Source organism: Aythya ferina, assembly GCF_964211825.1.
Source record: "Aythya ferina genome assembly, chromosome: 2".
NCBI classification, from domain to species: Eukaryota; Metazoa; Chordata; class Aves; order Anseriformes; family Anatidae; genus Aythya; species Aythya ferina.
In genome coordinates this window covers 53,227,168-53,252,854 of record NC_140297.1, presented here as the reverse complement: position 1 = coordinate 53,252,854, position 25,687 = coordinate 53,227,168, and the positions used below count along the sequence as shown (strand labels likewise).

The following is a 25,687-nucleotide window of genomic DNA, read 5'->3' as shown; positions in this document are numbered from 1 at the left end:
ATGCCCCCATCTGCGTGCCCAGAGAAGGTCCTGTGATGCATGCCAGGGAGTTACGTGGGTGCAGAGCAGGCGGAGGGGCCGACTTTCTCCTGCCTTGTACTTTTCACTGGGACCAAGTATGGGGGACTGAGCCTGCCCAAATTAAACACATGCCTGTTTTGTTTTGCCTTTCTTTGCTCTTCTTTCAGCTGTCAGTGTGCCATGTTCAGATGGCTGTGATCAGTCGCAAATTGTCCCCCGTCCATGCTCCTCGTCTCTCCTAAACCATTAGTTTAGTGGAGCTCTTTAACAAAGATGGCACCGGTTCGATATTTTTTTCCCCTAGCTAATGGAAAAAGAGGTTGTTTGTTTGTTTGTTTGTGTTTTTCCCCTCAAGTCAGCTGCATTTGTTCCCAAAGCAACTTGTGTTAAGTGGAAATGAGGCTTTGATAATATGTGTGCTTGCTGGAGACTTGCTTAGATTTTTTTCCCCTGTATATGGATCTTTTCAATGGGGCGCCTCTATTGTGCAGCAGAAAGAAAGTGCATGGGCTGCCAGGCACATAATGGAATTGTTCATTTGTTTATGTAAGTGTGTGTAAGCCTTTGTGAAGAGGAGGTGCTGGGGACAGAGAATGGAGACCTTCACTGCGGGGAGCTGCGAGTGTCGTGGCACAGCCCCGGGCCCCTGTTCAGCGGGACACGGCCACGTCTGTGAGGCTGCTGGTGCACGCGTTGTGTTCAGCACTGCTGAGCATCACCTGGGATTTTCGCTTCTCAGCCTGTCACACAAAAAGGGGGGAAGCCAACGCGGCCGTCGACTGTGCTGGCTCTAAACCACATAAGGCAAAATATTCAGAAGCTGTCGTACTCCCAACGCTTTCCTTTAAGCCATGTGCACGAACGGGTGATGCAAATATGAAACATGCCAATACTGGGCTTCCTCACTGTGAGGCTATTTATTGTAAAGGATGCATGGTTTAAGTCAGTTTAGCATGGATTAGATAAGAGCTTGAACCAGGCCTTGGCTCCAGGCCCACCAGCAGCTTTGCGAAAGGCGGTGGTTCAGGCAGTTCCTAGTAGAGCCTGATTTTAGTCCGTAAATTGGGAGTCACCACAAGTTTTAAACCGAGGCTTTTAAACAAGTTCTTGACTTCTTTTTCCTCGCCCACCGCTCTTCTCCAGCTGACTGTGGAAGTGCACAAGCCATTGGGGCCAGGACACAGCAGCGCAGGGAGCGGAGAGGGGCCTCTGTGGTGATCGCTGTTACACAGCCATGTGCTTTTTGTCCACAGCAGTTTTTCTGATTTAGGCCTTCCCTTCTGGAAGCACAGCTGGAGGTGTTGGAGGTGGGACCATGAAGTTTCCCAGGAACCTAGTGTCAATCGGTCTGGTGCTGAGCAAACCAGGCCGCAGTGTCTGGGTCCCCAGCCTTCACAGCCCTCTCTTGTGAGGGCTATTACCACAGCTTAATTACAGATACTAAAAAAATACGAAAAAAAAAAAAGAAAAGAAAAACCACATTGTAACAAATAAATTCATAAAGCCTAAACTTCTCTTTACTTTCTAGATCCAGGACTCTATTCTTATCCATCCCCTGCTCCTTTGCCCTTGGACATGACATTTTAGGACTTTCCAGTCTCTGGCTGCACAGTTACTGGAGAGATGTTTGGTTACGTGTTATTTTACACATCTGTTAGATATGTCAGAGTCGAGTCCTGCACCCAGAGACTTCTTGTGGATTTGCAGCACTCCCTGCGGGACTCTGAATCCATAAACCAATGAATGGCTTATGAGGATACAAAAATGTGGTCTTTCAACCTACTGCATATATTCCTGCTACAGTCATCTTCGTGTTTGGCAGAGAAAAGCTGGTATGTGAAAGACAAGAAGCACTGGTGAATTGGGAAGCATTATGGTATGGCAGTTAATTTGCTCCCTCCTAAGAGCTTCGTCTTTCTGGTTGGCAGTAAGAAAATAGTTTTCATGGTGATTCAAGTGCCTCAGAGAGAGGCTGCCTAAACAGCTGATGTTGCATATTGCAAGCGTAGCTTTAGCGTTGCGGCACTGTGGGGAGATGCTGAGTACCTGTAGCAGCACTGAGAGCTGAAGCAAAGCTGAGGCTTTGCATTTTGGACCAGAGAATCTGTAACTGCAGCCTGTAGAGGAAACGTGTTAGAATTTGGGTGTCTTTCAATTGAACAGTGTTTCCTCTGCTAACCTCACTGATCAGACTTCTGCATTTCTTCTCCTCTGTTTGCTAGTTCTGCAAATGCATAAAGCTTCGAGAAACTGTTTGGCTGCTTAGCCAGTTGTTTTTGGAGGCACGTTGCCTCCTGTTGTGGTGATGCCTAGCGGAGTGACTGCTTGCCATCTCAGGAGGGGAATCCTACGGGTCGTGGTGGCAGTACGTGTCATCCGATGCTCGGGACCCTCCTGCTAATCTCTTAAAAAAACATTGGTAGAGGGTTAGAGGCAGCCGGGTAAGACAGCACTGAGGAGCTGGAATGGGAGGATTTGCAAGACTGCAAAAACTGTTTTCCCTTGCCAGATGGCTCAGCAGCTGGAGCCCATGTGGGAGCGTCCTGCTGCCGAGCAGGGGTCTCTGTGCTGCAGTGCAGGGGAGCCGTGGACGTGAGGTGAAGATGTCCCACCCCACGGGCCAGGAGTCCTTCGGCAGCCAGCTGCCCTCTCCTCGCTGGCTCTGTTACGTGCCCACAGCATGGTTGCAGCGGGCAGGGTGCTGCAGCTGCTTTGTTTGAAATGATAATATTTTCTGCTGTTACTGGGGAATGCTGCAGTATTTTTTGTAATTACGGGCTGCAGGCCAGTAATGTACAATAACATTTTGCTCTTCCTGTCCGGTTGCTACTGTAGGCATTCATTCCAACTTGGGCTGCGTTTGCAGTACATGGTATTTTTTTCTAGCCTCTGCTCATTATCTATTGTGGATATTTTTGGATTATTCATTTCTACCCACGTCTGTCCATACAAATCTATCTCAGAAAGCACTTCAGAGAGTGACAGTCTCCATTGAACAAGCAATTGTTGTGGCTTTCACAGAATTACGTTCTTGTGAAAGTATGAGGCAAGAATGAGATGAAAATGAAGATGAATATTGCTTTGTAAGTTTAAAAACGGTTATGGCTTTAAAAATGTTTGAGGCAGAGTTGAGGCTAGCCTTCCTCTGACTGATCACAGGCATATTTAGCATTAAAGACCTGGCCTGCACTGAGCTGTAGGTGGCTGAAACCTCTGGGACGGCAGAATCTGTGAGACATCCACCATTGTTGGAGCCTGTAATGATTCTCCACAGCTTGGGTTTTAAGTATTTTTCTTATTTCCAGAGGAAAGTAATCGTAACTTGGAACACAGTTAGTGGCATTCATGCCAGCGATTGTTTATTAAGGTTGTCATGGTCTGGAGATGAAATTTTTGTGAAAGGGAAATTAAAGTCCTAGACATCAGAGTTCACAGCTAGCCAGCCTGCACGCAGCTTGTTTCTGGAAGGTAGAGGTTGAGTCCAAGAAGAGGAGAAGGAGGCAAAGCACGAAGGAGACAATTAATTTGTTTTCGGGTAAATTTGGAATAAAATAGCGTGTGTTATACAGAAAGGATTGTGCTATTTTTCATGTGTAATTTTAGTGTCCTTGTGCTGTGCTGACTCACCAAACTACTTCAGTTTCAGTCTGCATTTGGTTTAAATTACCTTAGAGGCCTGCATTTGCATGCTGCTCTGTAAAGCGCTCCTCGTCTGCAGTCCAGATCGCTTTTTTTCTTTTTCTTTTTTTTTTTTAATTCAGCATTTCAACTGACTTGCCTTTTTTCGTTCTCCAGGTCTCTGCTTTACTAGCATTTGCAGCCAATCGCTGTGTGCCTGCTTGGGCCCTGTGATAGGCGAGAAACATGTTGCAGTAACAGATAGAACAAGGAGTGAATCACTGCTTTCTGCCTTTCAATTAGATTACCTAAATCACTACGCAGGAGCATTCCTTTTTGGATGATATAGCAGCACGATTATCTCACTGCCTTGACGGAGCAGTGCTGGAAGTGAATATAATTCTTCTCCTATTACATCTTTAATGAGCTACAATTAAAAATAGTGTGTTGGCGTGCCAGTGTAGATGCGTTATTCACAGAACTTTATTGAAGCCACTTCGGATGGTATATTTGGTTGACATCATGTTTTTCTGAAAACCTTAAGAATTAAGCAGCAGAAAAATCTGTTTTGCTAGCTGCAAGCTAATTGGACAGTAAAATACGTCAACTAAAAAGCTACAAGGTCTGCACTTAGTCTTTCAGGGCAAATCTTGTACTCTATAGTAATTTAAAAAAAAAAAAATCTCCCAATACAACAGGTTTCTGCAGAGCTCCAGCTGGGTCCTAGGTCTCTTGACACCTGTGGCAGTAAGTCTGAGTCACAGATAGCACAAAGCTGTGAATCCTAATACTCTCAGTATTCAAAAGCTCACCTACGTAGGAGTTTAATTTCGAGTGCTTCTTTTAGCTCTATTTTTTTTTCATCCCCAAAAACTAACAAAATTTAAGAGTCATTCTTAGAATTTTGCAGAGAAAATTTTCTCAGCACTTGTGGCTTTGTGAAGGATTGACATCACTTAGGGATTAGAAAATAGCGCTGTCAATTTTAGCTTGACGGCATTCCATTCTGTGCTCCAAAAACCTGATGAATAACAATGGATGAGTCAAAGATTTCTTGGAATTTTCGCTTTTTTTTTTCCCTTGTGCAATTCCATTGCCATTTTTAGCATGGAGGGCAGTTCTCCAAAGTATGTCTGTGTGCTTGAACTGTGATTTCTTGAAAATTCAGAAGGAAATCGACCTGAGGGTCAGACAACAAAAAAAGGTTGTATGTTTCTATGTATTTTGGTAACGTTATGTGAGCTAGATTGAGGAATTCACGGGAAAAGGCAGGATGTGTTTGCTGGAAAGTTGTTACATCCCTGCTTGAGCAGCGTGGCTATCTGCCTATCATGCTGCTTCATTATGTTGTGATGAGATTTTGCTTAATGATTTTACATGTCTTGTCAGCTGTGGTCAGGGAAGTTGCCTGACAAAACAAATTATCTGTGGATTTGGGAGACTTTAATTCAATTTTTTGCTGCACTGCAAGTCCCCTGTATGATCTTGGACAAACTTCTTGAACTGTATAGTTCATGGTCATTAAGTGCTAAGAACTGAGAACTGTGTAGACACTACTGATTCAAGTTAGGCAATGTTGTCAGCTGATCATGGCAAAATCATTGGGATTGGGGTGAATTAAATTATTAACTCTGCATATTTGTTTTTCAAACCGCAGAAGTGGCCTGTATCAGGAATATTCTGACATACCAGGATGAATGGGTGAAGTACGAAGCCTTCAGAAGAATTAAGTTTCTGAAAAGAAATCAAAGGGGAAAACAGGTTAAAATGATAGGAAAGGGAGGATCCATAGGATTTTCTCCTTTACAATAGATAGCTTGTATTTTACTCAAAAATTGGCAAAAAAAAAAAGAAAAAAAAAGTGTCCCCTTAAGAGCTGCTGTGTCAAATTTGAAGAATGATTTGAATTCAGTCATTAAAGTGTGAAATGGAAGGATTTTAGTTCTGCTTTAAATTATGCATCTCAAATTAACCTTAGCTGCAGAGTCTCTGCTGCCGCCCCCGTAATGACACATTATTGGTACTAATGGCTTCTTTGTGACTTGAGATACAAACAGACGTTCTAGACAGAAACATTCAGGCTCCCAACTAAATAAGATGCAAGGCGTGCATTTCCACCTTGGTTTTCTAGTGCCCAAGCCCTGCTCTCCTGGTGGCTGGTGCTCACGGGCTGTTCTTCCCAGTTTCTAGGCTCTGCTCCTCGTCCTGGCAGTCGCGGGCAGCTGAGTAAAAACCTTCTTCTCAAGCTTGGAAGAGCAGGAGAGCCATAAATTTGCAATGAGCGTGGAGCCCAGCCAGAAACCAAGTGTTGTAGAGAAACAGGACAAAGCCTGGAATGTGGGCATGGGATGCGGAGGGAGCTTCTAGCAGGTGATCATCCTGGGAGGAAAAGGACCCAAAATTGTCAGGGAAACAGGGAAGAGAAGCCAGGATTTAAGAAGGAAGTTGCTAAATAAGGGAGGGGTGAGATTAATAGATAATACAAACAGCGGTGGTTTGTTAACCCTTTGTGTGCCCTGCTGACATGACAAGGAACCATATTTTTGGAGCTCTGTACACTTCAGTTTCTCTGAGGCTCACTGGTGTCATGTGAAGAACTCCACCTGTACCTGAAATTTCACCCACAGGTTTTACAGCTTCCAGTGTGCTGCTGCTGCCTCTCCCACCAGGAATCATAGTTACTGCACAGAGCTACTGGGTGGGCAACTGGAACAAGTGAGAGTGGCCGAGCCAGGGGAGCTGCCTACAGAACACGTGCAGAGTTGTACGTGGTGATGAAAGAGGAGTGACTTGGCAAGACAGGCCCAAAATTTAGAGCCTAGCTTTAGACTGTCCCAAGGATAATCATTAGTTGGTGGGTTTGATCCATTACGGATGTACCTGCCCTGGCTGCATGATGCTGTGTGACTTACCATGGGGTCAGCTCTCAGCACAGAGTGCTGGGGAGTGATCATACAGTATTCTGGATCCAAGGTGGGGTTGCATTTAACTACGTAAAGTCAAATACAAGTAAGTATTCAAATGCCTCCTTTGCATTTCTCAAAGGAAACATGTTCCTGAACTGGGACCCATGATTTTTTTTTAAAAAATGGGAATGCTAATATGTCACATTTCCTAATGTATAAGAGATATTTGTATGAATATTTGAAACACCAAATAGCATTGCCACAGTAATAAAACAGAAAGTGTTTTGTCATTTTTCTTTTCTGTACGTTTTTGTTTATTGATGAATTTATTGATTTCATCCATTACTTTAGAGTAGGTATCCTAAACATTATTGCAAATTATAAAGGCTCTGCTTTACGTTAATAAGCTCTTAAGAGTGCTGATGGAGTGAAAAGAAGTCAGAATTCAATAGCAAAGGCCTGAATAATACCTAGTATTTTGCATTGAATACGCTTGTAAAATATTAGTGCCTTTGTTTGTCCTAATTGCTAATTCAAAAAATACTCATTTGCTATTCATTATGAATGGCCTAGTAGCACATGCCTTTATTTTCCATCTTTTCCAATAACCTACCTCAGATTTTCCATTCTATTTGTAGTGACCTTAAGCTGGCTGGAGACAGTGGGAATATATTATGTGAGTGGGAGAGAAGAACTTCACTGTTAAAGAGATAGCAGACCTTCTGAAACCATGAGTGAAAAAAACACAAAAGTTTGAAATGGAGATCTTAACAGCACAACCAGATGTAATCCAAGTGATCTGAAGCAGAAACTGTATTATATTTCACACACATGCACACACAAAGAATCTTTTTCATATTTCTAAGCTCAAATTTCTTCTGACTTTTCTGATTTTCCTTACGGTTTACTTTTAATTCATTAACCTCTTTTCCCATTTTTTTTTCTTACCTTCAGAAGTAACGTGGTTTATGAATATGCTAGAATGTAAATATGAACACTATAAAATTGTTAGGCCGCTGTTGTCATAATGCTTTTTAGGGCCATGTTTCTCTGTTTTCCAGCTATGATGAACAATTTGTCATGACACTTGAATTAGTGTCATGTGTTTTGTTTGGTGCTATTGTTCTAGCCGTGCTTGAAATATGTATTTTCTTTTGGATGCAATAGTATGATGACTGGGGATAAATGATATTTAATCTATTGAGTTATGTTATCTTCCAAGTGTTTGTGACATGTCACATCTGATGGCATATGCGACCTTCTTCTCCATCTCTGCTTGGCCGTGTAATCTGTGCTTAGTTGTCACTTTTACACATTATTAACATCACAGGAGCTGTAACTGATGACGAAAAGGAACATAAAATACAATGTGTGCCCAGGATGCATTTACATTTCATCTTTTATTGTTTGCTTTGGATGTGGTTTGGGCTGGATGGTGTGTTAATTTTTATTTATTTATTTATTTTAAGCTGTGTGTCTTTTCTTCTCCATTGAACAATGGGAGTGTAGCAGTGCTGTCAACCAAGGCCTCTCCGTTCATCCACATAATAGCAATAAAAGCCTCTTATGTAGTGTTTTTCTAATACTTTGCAAATAAGAGCTTATCCTTCGCAGTGCCAAGCAACTCTTCTGCATGTGTGCTGACCCCGAGCAGCGCTTTGTTCGCAGCAGGAGTCAGCCCTGCGTGTGCGTATCTGGTGCTGTTGGCAGCCTCCCTTGTGAGGTGGAGTTGTGTTTTTGGAGGCACCTTCCCCTGCCTGCCGGATACAGGCATTGCCAAATCTTTGCTGGTGAGAAAGAGTTGTTCTGCCTGTAGATGTGGCCGCTCACTGGTCTAGGTTTTAGCTCTGGTTCTAGGGAGAAGTTACCTCTCTGGGCTTGCTTCAAGGTGCCATCCCTCAAAGTGAGCTTTGGAAATTGTCTGCTGCACAGAGGGATGTAGAATAGCTGTCTCAATGTGAGAAGTGCTCTATGAAATTGTTCCACTTACTGTTGCTACTTGTAACACCTACAATGACTATAAGTGAAGGATATTGGAGGGAAAAATCATATTACTTCAGTTAGTTTACTCTGTGCATATTTGACAGCACTCTGCGTATAGTCAGTTACATAATTTCCTGGGATAGTCAGGTTTCTCTTTATTTGTGTGGCTCTTTCTCTCAGCAATAAGGGAAAGAAAATATATTAAGGATCAGAAAATGCGGCTGTAAAGCCAGGAAAAATTGTCAGCAGCCTCAAGAAGAGACCTAAGTATGTGGAGCTGCTCTTGACTCATCTTCCAAAAGCAACTCAATTCCCGAATAACAGCGCCCTTTCAGGCTTCATTTCGAGATGGTATGGTTGTACTTGCCTAGCCAAAAAGGTTGTACAAACCTAGCCAAAAAGATGAGCAAATGCTCGTCTGAGATACCAGTGTTTTATGAGGTGTGTTTTTGCCACATTATCCTGCTTAGGAGCTAGCGAGGGGCAGGATTTTCCCCTCCCAAGTGTCAGGACCCCTGGTGCGCTGGGGCTGAATGTGGGGTTTCTTTTCCTGGAGCGGGCAGTGCCGGTAAGCGGTGCGTGCGCTGTTGTGTTTTTGTCATCTGCCTCTCTCGGTTAACTGCGGCCCAGTGACTTTTTAACCCACTGTCCGTAGGCCCTTGTTTTACAAGCTCATTAAGGTGGCCGGGATGGCAAAAGCAGCCGTCCTGTCCCCCTCCCGCCCCCTTGGGTGCTCGTTAGATCGCTTCCTTGTGCTGACATCAGCGTTGTGTAGTCGTGCTCCGAGCCAGGCCTGGGAAACCATCCAAGTTAAAAATAATCCCTCAAGAAAAAGAAGAAGAAGAAGGAAAAAAAAAAAAAACGTATCAGCAGGATCTGTTCCCGGATCCAGCTCATCGGTGTGTAGTGTCTGCCCGAGGAAGCGGGGCTCTCCTCAGAAAGCTGCCTCTCCTTCCTTGCGTCTGTCAGCCCGGCTGCACTGCTGGTGATTCCCGAAGCTGCGAGGTGGCGGCAGCCAAATTCACCTGAAAGGTGCCGCTTTTGAAGGGGTGAAGATGCCTGGGGTTCAGTGAACGGGGAGACCCCCAGGCAGCTCCCCCCCGGGGACAAAAAGCTGTCAGCAGGGGCTCGGCCGCTGTCCTTGGGCCTCCTGGTGAGGCGCGGGCCCGCTGCTCGGGGAGCCCCGCTCCGGCGCGGAGGAGCTCGTATGAAGACACACATTGTGGTTTCCTGCTGTTTTGCTTTGTAACCAGTCCACTGGTAAATATAGCTTGCGTGTGGTTATAAATTCATTCCCTCATTACGGGCGGTTGTTGTGCAATAATTATGTAGAAATTACGGCCGAGGATTGTTGCGGACAATTTTGTTTGTTTGTTTGTTTGTTTTGTTTATGTATTTGTTGATTTAGTGCTTGATGGACGAGTAGGCTTTGGTGTCTCTCCTGGCTACAAGCAGGGCCACAAGCAGGTGTCAGTCGGGATTTGATGTGTGCACAGGCACCATCTCGCGGGCTGCTGACTTCGAGTGACTCCCTTCATCAGGCTGCCTGGGCTCTGCAAGGCAAACCTGGCCCTGCCTTACTCAGGCACCTTCTTCTTCCTCCTCTTCCTCCTCAGGCAGCCGTGGTGTGCCCTCCTGCCCGTTCTGTACAGGGTCTCTGGCTCAGGCTCTGGTTGGACGTGGAATGAAAATAGGGGTGTGTTTTTTCTTTTTTCTTCCTTTTCCTTTATTTAAAATTCCAGTCAAGCAGATCCAGAACAACACTGCCTGTCCCTGCTGTGTTCTCATTTTCCTCCCATCCCTCCTTTAATTTTAAATTATCCCCTGCGCTGTGTTTGCAGGCCATATGTGTCCTTTGAACTCTGAAGAAGCTGTGCCAAAAGGAAGCCTTCCTCTTCTCCCCTCCTCCCATCATGGAGCCGCTCTTAGATAATTGCAATTAGCGTGCAATGTGGAGCAAACCCGGGAGTGAAGTTCGTGGGTGAGTGTGTGCAAATTTCCCGAGAACTTAGGAACGCGTGCACTTGGTCTTTGCCTTTTAAACCTGCTGAAATCCTTCAAGAGCTAGGCGGCCGCCGCTGCTCGGGGAGGTGTTTATAACCCGAATTCGCCTACCGCGCCCCTCGCAAGGCGCAGCAAAGGCTGGAGCCGCTGGCAGGAAGCCACAGCTCCGTCGGGGCCGCGGAGCGGAGGAAGGTGGAGCTGCCTTTCATTGTGTTACTGCGCTCGGCAGAAGTCAGGCAGGAGAATAAGTGGCTTTACGAGCGCGCTGCAGGCTTACGGGAGTGGGAAGGGTAACCTGGCGCTGCTGCACGACTTCGTTTGCAACCTGGGGAGAAGAGGGGTGCCTTGCTGTGCCCGCCTTCAGGTGGCCACCATCAGTGCCAACTCAGCGGGAGCTCCTAAACGGGGTTCACTTTTGTATTGGTCTTGGGTTTTCGAAGGGGGATGTCCCCCGTGGAGAAGCGTGGCAGGAAGCAGATGCCTTTTGGGTCCCCCAGAGAAGTGTCTTGTACATTCCACCAGGTTTCTGACCTCATTTCTCAAAGGAGTTTTAAATGGGGAGAAACAAGAGTATTAATTAGTGCCTCATTAAGTACTTGTAGTCAAGTATGATAATTTTCTTGAAAGGATAATGTATTAGATGAATAAAAATACTCTCCATTTAAAAATGAATACAAAGTCATTTTAAACCACAAAGATTATTGTACATCCCTGAAAAATTAATGTGATTAAAGCAAAATATATTTAATAAATTGAAAAGACCCTCTTAGGCTGTTTAACTTGTTGGTCTCTAATTAGTTGTTCTCATATCTAGTACTTCAGTACTTAAACCTTACCTGCAGGAACAGGAAATAATTGCCCGACCCCCAACCCCCCAGTTCATTTTTTGGCTTGTAATTACCTTTTTTTTTTTTTTTTTTTCCTTTTGTTTTGGTATTTTCTGTTGTCTTTCTCAAAGATTGGCCGCAATGAAAGACGAGACTCTAGACAGGGTAGAGTGGTGATCACAAATAATACAAAGATTTCATTGATGGTTTTAATTAATGTGACCTACCTGTGTGCTGATACCCAGGTTAGGAACTGAAAATAAATATTTTCAAGGATGGTTTTCCTTCTGTCACCTTTGTCTGTGTTGTGGTGTAGGATGTGTCTGCTAAGATCACATAGGCTTCTTTCTGTGACTTCACATGACTTCAAGTTAAATGTGTTTTGTTTTGTTTTGTTTTTCCCACACATAGTTAGCCTCCAAGATGAGTTTTGGATTAGGTATTTCCTCTCCCCTAAACTCCTTCACGTTGCACTGCTTAATTAAAATCGCTCTATATCTTGTGGAAGGCAATGATGTAAATAGTTGGAGTTGGAGACCACGGTCATGGATTCAGTTAATGTATGTATGTAGGGAGGACATAAGCAGTGTTAAGAAAGCTTGGTGGAAAATGGAGCAGGTACTGACTTTACAGCAGCCTATTTTTAAAGCTTTATGGTGTCATTAGGAATGAAGGCACCTCCTCACCGATCTCGGCACAAACAGTGCATGTGCTTGGCACCTGCCCTTCTGTGACTGCAGGGCAGGTGTCTGCTGCCCGAGTTCCCCCAGACACTGGTTCCTTGCAGCTGGTCAGCAGCACAGATTTGGAGAGCAGCAGCCGATGGTTCTCGAGATTTACCATTTGGTTATGGTTTAGATACCCAAGATCCATTTGAAAATGTTAAGAATTGTCCAACAGACTGAAAAATATTTTCTGGTTCTTCGGGTATTCATGCTCTCCCAGGTGCTTTCTAAACTCTCAGGCTGTTTGCTCATGATGACCGCCAGCTTTGCTTCATCAAGATGTGTCTTTAAGGATTCTCTGTGGTTAAGCAGAGAGCCTTTGCTCCTGATTATCCACCCTGCTAGTTGCCTTTCAGCCTTGCTTTTCTGCACTTTGCAGCGTGGCCAGGCTTAGGCAATTGAGATGCTAGCTGCTGCCTTCTAGTCCTAGCAGCCTTGATTTCTGTTGTATCTCAAAATGCTTTTCTCTACAGAGCCATCAGGGACACAGTGCCCTGATCAGCCACCTTGTTTGGGCACTGTATGCGTGAGATTTCCCTTGTCTTCGGGACGCTTGCAGAGCCTGCGATGGATGGATAATTGTCTATTGAAGCTTTTGAGGCATCTGTCCTTTTGTTGAGAAGGTGCTGGTAGCCAGGGCTGTCTCGGTTCTGTATGAAAACAGCTATCTGAAGATAGCTCCTGAGTTCAAGGAACCTGAGCAGTGCTCTTGTGCGTTTATGTGAGCTCTGTTGTTAGTATACCAAGTGCCTCCCAAGATGAATGGCCTGTGCTGCCGTAATGTTCCAGTGCATGATTAATAGTCTTTTCTGGTCTTAAATGAGACCAAATCTATCCGTTGACTTACCTTGAAAATCCTCTTAGGGCAAATGATCTCATTTTCAAAACCGCCTCCTAAGGTTTACAACTCTAACGCAAGCACCCAGCTGGCTGCAGCTATGCCTACACCCCAGCTGCTGTCGTGGCACCCCCAGATGTAGCCAGGTGAGCATGCATGTGCAAAATGCAGCGTGCACAACTCCCGGCGTGCCAGGGAGCTTCCCTTGCTCGTTGTGTACGCTTTCTCCACCTCTAGCAGAGAGCACAGTCAGGTATTGTTGTTTGTATTTTAACTGGGACATTGCAGCTGTAAATCCATAAAAACCGCAAGGGCATAACAAAAAGAAGATCAGACCTATGGCGCTGCTAACTCAACGTGTCCCCAAAATGCCAGCTGACACCGTCCCTTAGCACAAATACTTTATTTGCAAGGAGCTCTGTTTAAGCTAGCAAATTATTGTAGCAACGTGTGAGACTAAGCGTGCGGGAGAATAAAGAACAGTGCAGCATTTATGATGATAAAATAATTTCAGGTCATGTCTTTTTTTTTTTTACTTTGTGTAGTTTTTCTTTTATCGCTGGCACTGAAATGGCTCTTGCAGTGCAAGTGAGAAAACCATTCTGAACCTCCTGTTTTTTTGTTGGGCTCCCAGCTGGAAACCCCTCCCTCGATTTTCCATTGATAAAGTGTCATAAAGGGAATCTGGAGCAGAGGAATGGGAGGAAGTAGAACAATACGAAGTCTTGGACTTAAATCACAAAACGAGTTAACTGATGTAGGTGCAGCGTTGAATGAGCTGCTGCTCCTTTCATGGCCAGGTTCATTTAGCTGTGGTCTTAGCATTCGTGGCCGTCCCGAAGTCATGTAACAAATCAGCTATTTATTGCCTTTTCACTGCAGAGGCTCTTTAAAAGAATATCGCAAAACATTTTCTTCTCTCCCCTTCTGTAGGCTGTTTCATCTGACCTTCAGGAATTCAGAGTCACAAGGGGGACCAAAAAAAACCTTGCATACGAGAATGCTTTTATTGTGAATTTATAAAACGTGCCTTTCACTAATACAATAAAGGTGTGACATTTATAGAGCTTGACTGACGAAGGCAGCAGTAGGAAAGGCCCCCGTCTCACTCTGTTCACGTTAAGGGCAGTCGATTTCGATGAGAGGAGAGAGAAACAGGCTGTTCCACCAGCAGGCTGTGGCATGCACCCCTGCCCATGATGCTTGAAAAACTCCCAGGAATATTTTGCAAGTACGGAGAAGTACCTTCTTGGTAAGGACTCGTTAAGTAACTGAGGGTACCTAGGTCTTCCTCCGAGTGTTTGGAGGGGGAAGTTTACTCATGCTTAATTCCCATTACATTCTCAGTGTGTGTTTTTTTCTGACTTTCTTAGCGTTGCATCACTAAACCGGCAGCTTCCGTACTGCTGCTGTGTTTGACATCCACATCGTGGTGGAAGAGCCACGCACAAGAAAGACCACATTCAATTATTTGAAATGGGGGATGATAATATAGCAGGAGTCTGCTGAGTAGAGAGCAAGCTAAGCTGGCCTGTTGGTGTCTTATGGTGAGGGTGTAAGGAAAATCTGCAAAATAGATCAAAAAGAAAGACTGGAAGGAGTGTTTAGATCTTTGATCTCTTCATCTGATCCTATAAATCAGAGCTATTGTACTTCTTGCTGACTTTCTCATTAAATTTTTATTGGGCCAGCCTTCCTTTAAGGAAAGAAAGGGAAGTGCAAGAGGCAAAATACTTTTGAGTTGAAAAAGAAAAACAGCTACTAAAAATAAATCACGGCGTACTCCCTAAATAACACTTTGCAGTGAAACAGACCAAGACATAGGAGGAGCCACTGGCAGCACGAAATGATAGAATTTGTCTGGCATTTTTTGGACTCCCCAGGAGCTCTTTCTCTTGTCAGTAGAGGGAAATACATGTTGGTAAAGCACCTGCATTTCTTGGGTTTCTTATTGCCGCTGCTTGGCCCAGCGTGGTATTTCCATGCAGAGAAGAGGGCTCCTCATGCTTTTAAATGTATTGATGAAAATACACGAGAGGCAAACTGTGTCCTTGCCCAAGATCCGCGCTCTGAGTGTGGGTAAACGTGACAACGCAGGCCATTTATTTTGGGAGCTGTTTGGGGTGATGTATAGTAACTGCCTGCAAATACCACCTACAGCAGGGGGAAACGGTGTAAAGCAATTCCGAGGAGATTGAATGAGGTAGTGGCAGGTGAACGATTAAAAATAAGGCTGCTATGCATTATCCTTAAAAGCCTCAGATCGGGGCAAGGTGTGTTATGTGTGGCAGTGGGCAGAGCATCCACTCACAGCATTTTGCTCTAAGAAAGGGCTGCCAGACACCGAAGGAAACGGAGACAGGATTGTTTGTTAATGCTCATGTTGGTAAAGAAGGATAAGGTCACAGCGAAAAGAGATAACGCTTTGAAGGTGGTTGTTTTTTTTTCCTGTTGCATAAAAAAAAAATCAGACTTTTATCAGAAATTACGGCAATTTAGCTGAGCTGTGATGCCTTGGACAATTGTAACGCTAATAGGATGGAAGCCGTCTGAGCAGGAGCTACAATTATAGCTGCAGTTACTAAGAGAAATCCATGCTCTGTTATTTGAGTGCAGCATTAACTGGCTGCGTGGAAGGCAGCGCTGCCTTAAAGAGGCAGGGGAGGAAGCTTGTCCCCTCTGCTGGTTTGATCGTCCACCTGCCTTGTTTTTTTTGAGAAAGCTGGTCGGTGTGGTTCTCCTCAGAGGTCAAACCCACTCCTTCACAAACCAGGAGATTGTTACATTGGTAACAAGAGTTAAAAAAAAAAAAAAAAAAAAAGACCAAGTTCACATTGAGAGACACCTTTTTTTTTTAATGTATGTGTATGAGAGCAAAAGGGACCTGTTGAGTTAGTATTCTTCGTAGCCTGCTAAAATGTACAGGTCATGCATAAATCATTCAGAGGGTAATTTCCCTTACATTTGTCATCAGGTTTCTTAGTACTGTGAGCCATTATTTGCTTCCTTGCAGTGATGTGTCAACAAACACCACTTTTCTTTGTAGATGCAATTGCGTTTTATTCATTAAAGAGATTATAACACGCAAACAGAACCCTCTAAAGTACTGGCATTTAAACTGCTTATCAGGAATGTGCTTATGCTTTAGACAGAGATCACTTCAGTCTTTTATTTATTTATTTTTTTTTGTCAAATTTTGACTTGTTTCAGTCAAACTAGGGCTGAAGTTGTGTGAATCTTGACTTTCCACTCACTCCATGAACTCCGGCAGCTTATCGTGCGTGGCGGGCACCTCGGTCATTGCAGCTTCCAAACGCAAACAGGTGGTGTGCTCAGGGACGCCAGGGCATAAAAAGCTATTATTACGACTGGTGCTGCACACTGCATCTTCTAAATGAAAGGGGCAGGTGTATGGCTGGTGGAAGTTGACATACGCCCATCACGTAAGGTTACGCCAACAAAGAGGGAATGAGAATCTGCCCTCACGGCGTGTAATTTTTAAGAAAATGACAGAAGCTGCTTGCATAATTGTGTCTGTATGTGTGTTTCTTTTATTCTCTTAAGCTCTCTCTATAGCTCAATGTTCTCTACTCACCCTTTTTTTTTCCCAGGTAGCCACACTTTTCCAGTATGTCTGACTGTCTCGCCCGTCCCAGGACATAGTTATATTATTTCCAATTACTTATTTTAGTTTGAAAGTAACTTCTCCCACTGCTCTGCTTCCAGTTAGAGCAGCAGGACAGGATGCCTTCACTTTTCTCCCTTCCTGCCCTTCCACACCCATCCTTCTGGATTCACACAGCCTGGGAAGCTGCTTGAGCTCCAGCTCAAGTTGTGACCTCATTCGCATGATGCAAAAAGCCCAGCAAAGTCCCATGGCCTTGTGAGTTGAACAGTGTTACGTTTTAATAGTGCAGAGTGTGGGGGAGAAGTTCAGCACAGGTTGTGCTGGGGTTTGCTGTGTTTCCCCTGTTCTCCGTGCGACTAGCTAGATGCTCTGCAGATCCTGCTGTGCAAACTCGCTGTGTGTTTCTCTCTGTACTTCCCAGCGGGCAACATTGCACCAAACTGGATGAGCCATTCCCATTCAAAATGTCAAATTTGTGTTGCTTAATTTCCAGTGAGGATGTAATGTGATAGTAAAATTGTTCTGTAAAGGGTCATATGCTGTTTTACTGTCAGTTTGTGAGGCTCAGACAGAAGGAAATGATCAAAACCACTCGGTGCTCATTATTTATTAATTGAGTTCTGGCAGAGCTTTTCCACATTCTGGCTTTTTGTTTGTTTGTTTCTTTGTTTACAAACAAAAAAAGAAAAGCACAGTTCACAAAAAAAAACGAAAAGGGAAATTTGTTAACAAAGATTTCTGACAATTAAGAAACGGCATTTTGTGGGGTTTACGAAGAGGTGCCGTGCAGGACAGGGGAGCAGCTTGGCATTGCAGTGTCGCTCTCCCTGCGTGATGATCCTGAAAGGGAAGAAAGAATTCTTCAGAGAACAGCAGACCATGAATCTCAGATACAGTCCTGCTGTGTTACCAGAAAATATTTGTCCTGCTAAGTTCTGTGCTTGGGATATTTTAACTGCCTGTGCTTTGCTGCTTGTATGGATTTACTTTCTTTAAACAAAATCAGACAGAAAGCCCAAATCTTTCTTCGTGTCTCTGTGTCTCTTCTTTGTTCCTGTTGTATTCAGGTAAGGAACAGTATATTGAAATAAGTACATCTTTATTTGCTAACTATGGCTTCTTGATTTAAAAAGTCCCAAAGCTGTTCAGGGCTTAGTCTTTTGTTCTGCAGCGAATCCCGTGAGGGCAGGCAGACCCTTTCAGAGATGCCATGGCCCGTGTGGAGCTGCGCTGAAGCCTGAGGCATGAGTTTTACACTGGTGAAAAGTCTGAAGGCCAGATGATGATTTTTTTTTGTTTTCCCAGGGATTTTAAATTGACCATGTTTAGGGGATTTTTTCAGAGGAATAGCTAAAACCACATCTCTGATCAGCATAACCTCCCCGAGACACCCGTTTCTCTGCCTGTCACTTTTCGTCTCATGATACTCTGCTGAGTGGTAGAAAAAAAATGGTCCAGGAGATGCTTCTTTTCGGGTCACTTGGATCTTCCTGTTTCAGCTCTCCTGTCCTTGTCTGCTTCTTTTACTTCACAAATGTTTCTTTCTTCCCTTTAAATAAGAGATGGAACTTAAAAAAGCTCCCGCAGGGGGATGGGGAAGGAGCTGCTTTGTCCCAGCCGGGCCCCTTGGACCTGGAAGGTGCCGCAGGGTGCACCCGTGCCCGCACACTGCCCTGTTGGTTTTGGCAGGGGAACCGGTCAGGGCAGAGGAAATGTTTGCTCACCGGGGTCCCCTGAGGAGAAGGAGCAGGGCTTCAGTTTCGGGCTCTGATTTACAGCCCAGCTAGGGAATCGGTGAGGACGGGGCTATCAAAAGCACTCGCAGGCACACAAGTGTCCCTGGCTTTGAGCTGGCTCCCTCAAGTGCTGCTGAAGATCCCCCTCGCAGCTCCGCCATGCTCAGTCTTCTCCGCTCGAAGCTGGGAGTAGTATTTGCATAGCTCCTTGCTTGTTCAGTCTAAATTAATATTTGTAGAGCACACTGTGTTCCCCGTGCTGAAAGGACGACGTTGGGCGCTGCTGTTCCTAGGCAGTTACATCCCATCCTTAAATGCTGGAAAATGTGCTTAACCAGGACAGACGAGACTCGCTGCGTTTGTGCAGAGAAGCCCTGCCAGCCCCTCGGTGTATAGGCGAGTGCATTTTTCACATAGGTGTAGTATTTATAGCAAGGAGGAAACTCGTATCTGCTGGAAGAGTTCTGTCTCAAAGGTTGCTTTTTGTGCTCAAGCGTCGTTTGTTATTCTGCTTGCCATTGCACAGTGTGCTCGGAGGGGGGAATAGATGGAGCTTTTTCAGGCTTTTTCCCTGCTTGTAGAAGCCTTCTAATGCATGCATAAATCCTCTCACAATGCTTTTGCTTAAGCTGGGAACATAAATACAGTAGATAATTGTCTGGCAAAGCTGATTGGTATTCCCTAAATCTTGATCTTCTCCCTTGCTTATTCACACATCATCTGCACGGAAGATATTTCTGCCGTCTCCTGAACTCTTGTTTCACACAGTCCAGTGAGACGTTAAAAAATAATAATTATAAATCTTGGCAAAACCAAATTAGAGCACTAGATGAAATCTGAAGGGGAAAAAAAAAAAATTAGATCTGAAAAAATAATTAATTCAAGCTATTAAACGCTCTTCTGCTCGGAGACTGTCAAAATTCTCCCGGAGCGCGTGAAGGAGGGAGGTTTCTTCCAAGGGCTCTGCTCGCAGAGCATCTGCTGGAGATTACAGCATCGTGCAAAATAGCAGCAGCGACAGCGTCAGCGCCGATGCAGAGCTCACGTCGGGGCCCGCGAGAGCACGGCGGCACGCTCCCCTGCAGGGAAACCTGGGCTTGCAGCTCGCCGTGGCCTGGATTCTGCCTGTCGTGTCACGCTGCCGTAAATCCTTAGCAGTTCCACTGGAGCGGAGGGAATTACTCCAGATTTATGCCAGTTTCAATGAAAAGAGGCTTTCTGCTGAATGGATCTGGGCAGCCACTCGCCAGGTGGAAGGGAGAGAAGTGACTCAGCGCTCGGCAGTTGTTGCTGAGCGCTGGCTTTTGCCAAGTGCGGAGTCACAGCTTTTTATTTTTTTTTTCCTCCTCCCCCCCCCGCCCTGTCTCTTTCTTTTCATCCTGGGTGAGCGGCTGCGTTGTGCGCCCTGCAGAAAAGAGGACAGAAAAGAGGAGTGCATTGCTGATGGAGGAAGCAATGCCTTGTGGACCGGCCTGGGTGCTTATTCTGAGCAAGGAGCTTGAGGGGGGAGCCAGACCACCCTCGTCAGTATCCTCCACCCTCCACCCTCCTCCCATTACCTGTGAAATTTCAGGTCTTGCTTTGCAGGATGTGCTGGGGAGGACCAGCCAGCACGTGTGGCTATGACAGCGTGCTGCCTGTCCCTGCTGGTTAGCAAACGTCGCAGGGTGAAGGCGTTCAGCCAGATGAGAGCTGAAGGCTGCGTGCCAGGGCGCTCCTGCGAATGTGTGTAGCTGCACCTGACAACGAGACAAAGGAAAGGGGAGGGAAAAAAGCATAGCTGGGTTCGAGGAGAGCGTGCCCTTTGAGTAAATGTTTGGGAATACCCAACAGGGGGGCTCACAAGTTTAGAAATGGTGCTAAATTTTTGGGAGGAAAAATTTTAATTTTCAAACTCGAACTGGGGAAGACAATAGCGTACTGGAGATTTCTGAAAAACATGGGCTGATGAACTGAAGCTCCCCGAGTGTTTCAGCCCATCTGTCTTGTTAGTTTCTCTGTCTTAATCACGGATTTCATGAAGTGTCTAATTTTCTTTTTTTAGCCTTCTGTCTTCCTCTTGTACAAAAGTTAAGGCAGGGAAATCATCTGAGCTGGATTTACTTTTGCATCAGAGGGAAAAGCAGTCTATAAAAAGAAGTGAGTGGTGTGTGCGCGCGTGCCTGCTGGGAAAGCGAGTTCGCCTGTTTTGGGTTTTCGGGGCAAAATTTGCCCACCCTGACTTCTGCTGCTGTGGTGGTTACTGGGACAGCTTGGCAGCGAAGGTATAGATGTGTACCCAGTAGCTGACAGCGTTTTAAATTGTTTGGCTCCGGTCTAAACAGCATGGACTGAAACGCCGGCTCCGCTGAAGTCAACTGCAAGATTCCCCCGCTGTCCCTCCCTCTGCTGTGCCTGTTCCCAGCAGCTGTCAGGATGTACTGACAAGTCCCTGCAGCTCTTCCGAACCAGAGAAGGACTCCCCGTTTGTGGCCGGGCTGGGGGAAAGCATGAGCAAGCCAACAGGAGCATTCCCAAAAAGTCTGACCATTTTCATGGCTCCTCGGGAGGGTGGTGTGTCTGCAGGCTGGTCCTGCGCGGATCCATCACCGTCCGTGGAGCCCAGCAAAAAAAAAACGAACCCAGCACAGATAAGACCGTGCATATTTGCAGTGTGTACTATGCAGGAGACGCTGATTGACATTAATTAGGAGTGGGTGGTGTGAAAGTGTAAAAATAAAATTCCTTTCTGCCCGGTTTACTATTAGCAGCGAGGTACATGATGTAACGCGCAGCGCGTGTGAGCGCGTGTGCGAGTGTGCGTGGCGAGGAGGGTGTCTATTCAGCACTCAGAACAATAGTGGGAGTGAAGCATTGCAGGCTCGAATGTCAACAAAAGTCTGGAATCGCAGCCTTCTCCTTGTGAGCTCTGCACTAGAATGTGCTTCAGGATTGTTTCTTTTCGGGCTTGAGTTCAAAGTGTCGCGATAAAAAACGTGTTGTGCCGCAGAATGCAACTGGTGTCAGCTTCTCTGCCTCAGCCTTGTGCTGGGAAGTGATCAGGAGAGACAAGTCTTTCGGTAAGTTTGAGCAGCAGCAACGTTTTGAAATGAAATAGATCTCCGTTTAGCAAGTTGGTATTGCTCTGACTGATAATATTTTGTCATTCCTTCTCCGTATGTGTTCTGAGAATAAGAAGCAATGAGTGAATCACCATGTTAGTGATTTGTGAAGTGTGCTACCAGATGTGGCTGGCCTGCTCTTATGAAATAAATGGACAATCACCTGTGTCACTTAAAAAAAAAATAAAATAAAATAACAAACACCACCATATTCTTTGGATTTCAACTGCAGTATGGTACCAGAGCTCCCGGACTATTATTGTCTATGAAATTTTGTCAGAATCTGCTTTATGTGGGTGATAGTGCCAGTGGATGATCTATGGAGCTTTTAACAGCTGTCTGCTCTACCTGACTGGTTATATTTACCCTTTCTACAAGGAAATTCAGAACATGGCCACATTCTCAGCTAGTATTGACCAGCCTGATTCCCCTGGTCATCAAACTGAGTTACACCCATGACATGCATTCCCCAGTGTTCAAAGCTTTTCAGTCCAGACTGCAAGTTTGCGTTTGGCCTTCATCGATCATAACTAAAGGACAAATCTCCTCTTTCTTAAAATTCTGTAACGTTTATGGATTTATGTATATTAACCTAATTTATGCTTATTTAGGTGAAATCTGAACCTGACCTCCTGCATCGGAACCCCTATTGGAATCAGTGCCCAGTGATTTAGTGGAAATGAGTAGTTAGTCTATAGTCATTTCCTAGGAGAAAAAAACAAACCTTGACTAAGTGAGTATTTGCCAGGGGGAGAGGGTAAGAATGGCAACTGGGCTGTTTTTGGGTGCTGGGTCACGTCTTGCTGAGAAGGAGCTCACGGTGTACCATGTCACAGAGATGGGAATTCACTGCTTTCTCCAAATTCCTACCAAAGGCCCCCCTTTTTACCCTACCTGTGTGTGTGTGTCGAGTGGTTTGTGTGTGGATGCTTAGGCTCACAGACAGGATGCTCACTACGCTGACCCCAAGCGAGCTATTGGTGTGTCTGACGTCTGGCAGGTTGCTTGATGCGGACTGGGAAAATGTTTAAATTAACTGCAGAAGTGTAAAAAGCAGTTCACAGGTAGGCAAACGCTGAGGTTTCCCCTGCATGGGACAAGATGCTGTAGTTTAGCTAAGGAAACCACAAGGAGGTTGATTTCTGGTTTTTGGTTTTATTTGTGACCCGAGAACCTTGTAGCCCTAAGGGTCATTTTTGGGACTACAACGACTGCAGCCTAAACTGGGAGTACAGCTAAGGTTTTCACATCAGTAGTACAAAAAGTACAAGTCCTACGCCTTGATTTTCATACGCATAAAGGTCACTTTACACTCTTGAGGCAAGTAAAAAGATCATGAACAAGGTATAAACCATGTAATTAATTTACCCTTTGGGTCCTTTTCACACTGATTGATGTATTAGGCTATCTAAACATAAAATAAATCAGAAAAATGGTGTGGGAAAATACTGTGTAGGTACAGATATTTCAGTGATCGGGTAGCTATTTGTGAGCTTGAATTAATTAGTTGGGCTGACATGTGCAATTTTTTCAGTTTTGTGGGGGTTGGACAGTTTGTGGGTAAGCAGGAGGGAAATCCTCCCAGTAAATACTTTCTAGGGATGCGTGGTTAGAGAACATGCTCATATTAAAATTTGTGGGGAGAAAAAAGGAAAATACCATTAGAAAATCTTTTCATAATCCTCTACACCATGAACATCCTTTAAAACCAGAGCCTGTGTTTCACATTATGTTTCTTCAGTTGTCATCTTGTTTTTCAGTTCCCTGTTATAAAACAGAACATAACATTATTTTTAACACAATGTATAGGGACATTGCTTAAAATAGTTTTTAATCGGCTAGACTGAGTCAAGGCTGCATTGGTAGGTGCTTTCCCATTAGTGTTTATAGAACAAAACACTGTTTGCACAGCTCAAATGCTTTTTGTGTCAGTGCTCATCACGTTTGTTTGCAGCCTGAGAAAACGTAACATCACATTTCATCTGAAAACTATTCTCCTTTCTAATGATCACTGATTGTATTTCAGAGACATGGCGATACTGCAAATGTTAAGGTAACTACAGCCGTAAAATTAAAACAGAGCTGCTGTTAATGCCTAAGACAGTGATTTTTCAAGCGTAGTTTTTGCCAGAATTTCACTGTCTGTGTTAAATTCAAAGTTAGCTGCTTCCTTCATCTTCCACCTCCAGTTCTAGTTGTCTGCTTCTCAAGGAGCAGAGGACAGCAATGCGGGATTTGCTTTCCTGGGACTGCCTGGGAAGTCCGTGTGCACCACATCAGCCTCCTCCTGAGCATCTTGGCCTTTCCTGGGCCTGACCCCCAGCGCTTCCTTCAGATGGGGACGTGCTGATGTCTCCATCACTCAGGTGCCAAAATCAGACCCAAAGGTATGCTCATGTGCTGGCCCAACCAGGCAGGGAGCTGAGGCTGCATCTCCCCAGTCCCATCCCAGGGCCCTCGGCGCTGCCTCATCCTTTCTCTGTTCTGCAGGGCAAGGACTTGGCATGGGTTTAAAACTGAGCAAAAGCCGTAGGCGTGCTCCTTGATGCCATCAGCTTGCAATGAAACTTCTTCCATTGTGAGAGGATCCTGTGGAGCTGCTGACACAATTCGTCCAGGAATTTTTCTTTGCTGGAGTGTTGAACCGGTGATATTGTTTCCCCGTTGTGGGGATGTTTCTCGCTGTGTGCATCAGTGATGCTGTGGTGGGCGTGCTGATTTTTTTCAGGCTGGGCTTCTGAGCTGTGCTTTTCATTTTTCGCTCGCCCTTAAATAGTAAACCAGTGTTTTGTAACACCAGTGTTTTCAAATCCTGTGATCACTGAGGTTGCCAAATGAGTATTTACTGGGAGTAGAGGTTTTTCATCTTCTAATCTTTGTGCTAAATCAGAAGGAATGGTGCTTCAGGATTATTTTTTTTTTTAATAGAGAAAAATGTTAATTTATTGACATTCCAAGACACACATAAGCTGTTGAAAGTCAAAAGTCCATGTGCTTCAAGACAGGGCATAATGATCTCATTCGTTATTATGTGGTCTGCACAGGCTACTCTCAAGGCGTGTAGGATTTCTTCCTCTCTAATGTTTCTGCATCAGTGTAATAGATCTGAATGCTCCATAGATATTTGGCCATCTGGTTCTCTTAATTCCGCTGAATTTACCAGCAGAAAAAGTAATCTATTATGCCTTCTAAATATAGGCCTTTTTCCGTGAGTGAAAATCGAATCACTTATTCTGCGGAAGACTGATATTCCCTCGTTTTCCTTTGTTGCATTTTGAGTGTTCTTAGGAAAGGTAAATCCTCAATTTCTTAGTGCAGGTACGTATATTTTTAATTTCTCTCCTTTTGTTGTCATTCTGGGATCCAGCTGTTCTCCGGTCTGCAGAGCAAGTGAAGGTATGAGCAACCCCTTTTGTACCCCAGATTATAGTAAAGGCGAAGGCCTTGAAATGCCGTAGGTGGAGAGGAAGGCGGTGCCAAAAGAAAGCTAGCCTGCTGGGAGGAATGCTTTAAAATAGAAATTTGAGGCGCTTCCGTCATAAATCCCAAATGTAGGAAAGCTCCTGGTGATTGGCTTTTGGTCGTGAAATTGGATTTCTAGTCTGGAGGCTTCCTCTAGCGCGATGTCTTGCATCTCAGGGCAACCTGAGCGGCTTCGGGTGCCTTTCCAGAGCAATGGAGGCTCTCAGCAAGGCAGTATCAGTGCCACCACCTCCTCGGTGCCATTCGGAAAAAGAGTGATAGTCATAATAACGAGAAGAGAGGCTGGCACTTGGATGTGCCGACCCAACCATTTCTGGCTTTGCCAGCCCAATAAATACGTCAGGAGGGCACCCCGAGTGCCTGTGGCAAGTGGAGGGCTGTGAGGAGCTTTTCGCAGGCACTGAGCTGCGATAGGGCTGAGGCCTGTAGTTATTTCTCCACAGAATGGGAAAGCTTGAATCCTGGGCCCCTGGGGTGCTGGGCCCGTGAGGCGATGGTGAAGGAAAGGGCAGGGATGAGGGGAGGGCCAGCCCGCACTGTCCTTCTGGAGGAGTGCAGTCCCTGAGGTAAATTTCCCTGGTGACCTGGTGGGATGCAGGTTGGGGAGGGGACATGTAACCCATTCGTCTCAGCCCTCGTTTTGCTGCTTGTTACTACCGCACAGTAACAAGAGAGCTTGTTTGTGGCACAAGGAGAACAAACATGCAGCGTTTCTCCAGGTTCAGTAAGCTTGGAGGAAGGAAAGAAGTCAAACTTGCTGCTGCAAAATGTTGCTGGAAAGTTACTTCATGAAGCCTTAGCTAAGTAAGGTCCCACG

The 25,687-nt window shown here is 45.1% G+C and overlaps 1 protein-coding gene across 15 annotated transcripts in view; it reads left to right on the top strand.

The window, feature by feature from the left end:
* Positions 1-25,687, top strand: part of ATXN1 (ataxin 1) — a 265,892-nt gene that overhangs the window by 61,348 nt on the left and 178,857 nt on the right. For 3 of the 15 annotated variants that reach the window (XM_084508604.1, XM_084508612.1, XM_084508614.1), the window contains one exon: positions 10,370-10,509. The exons of the other annotated variants lie outside the window; for them this stretch is intronic. The gene's annotated coding sequence lies outside the window, so the exon portion shown is untranslated. The remainder of the gene's footprint in view (positions 1-10,369; positions 10,510-25,687) is intronic. 15 annotated transcript variants of the gene reach the window in all.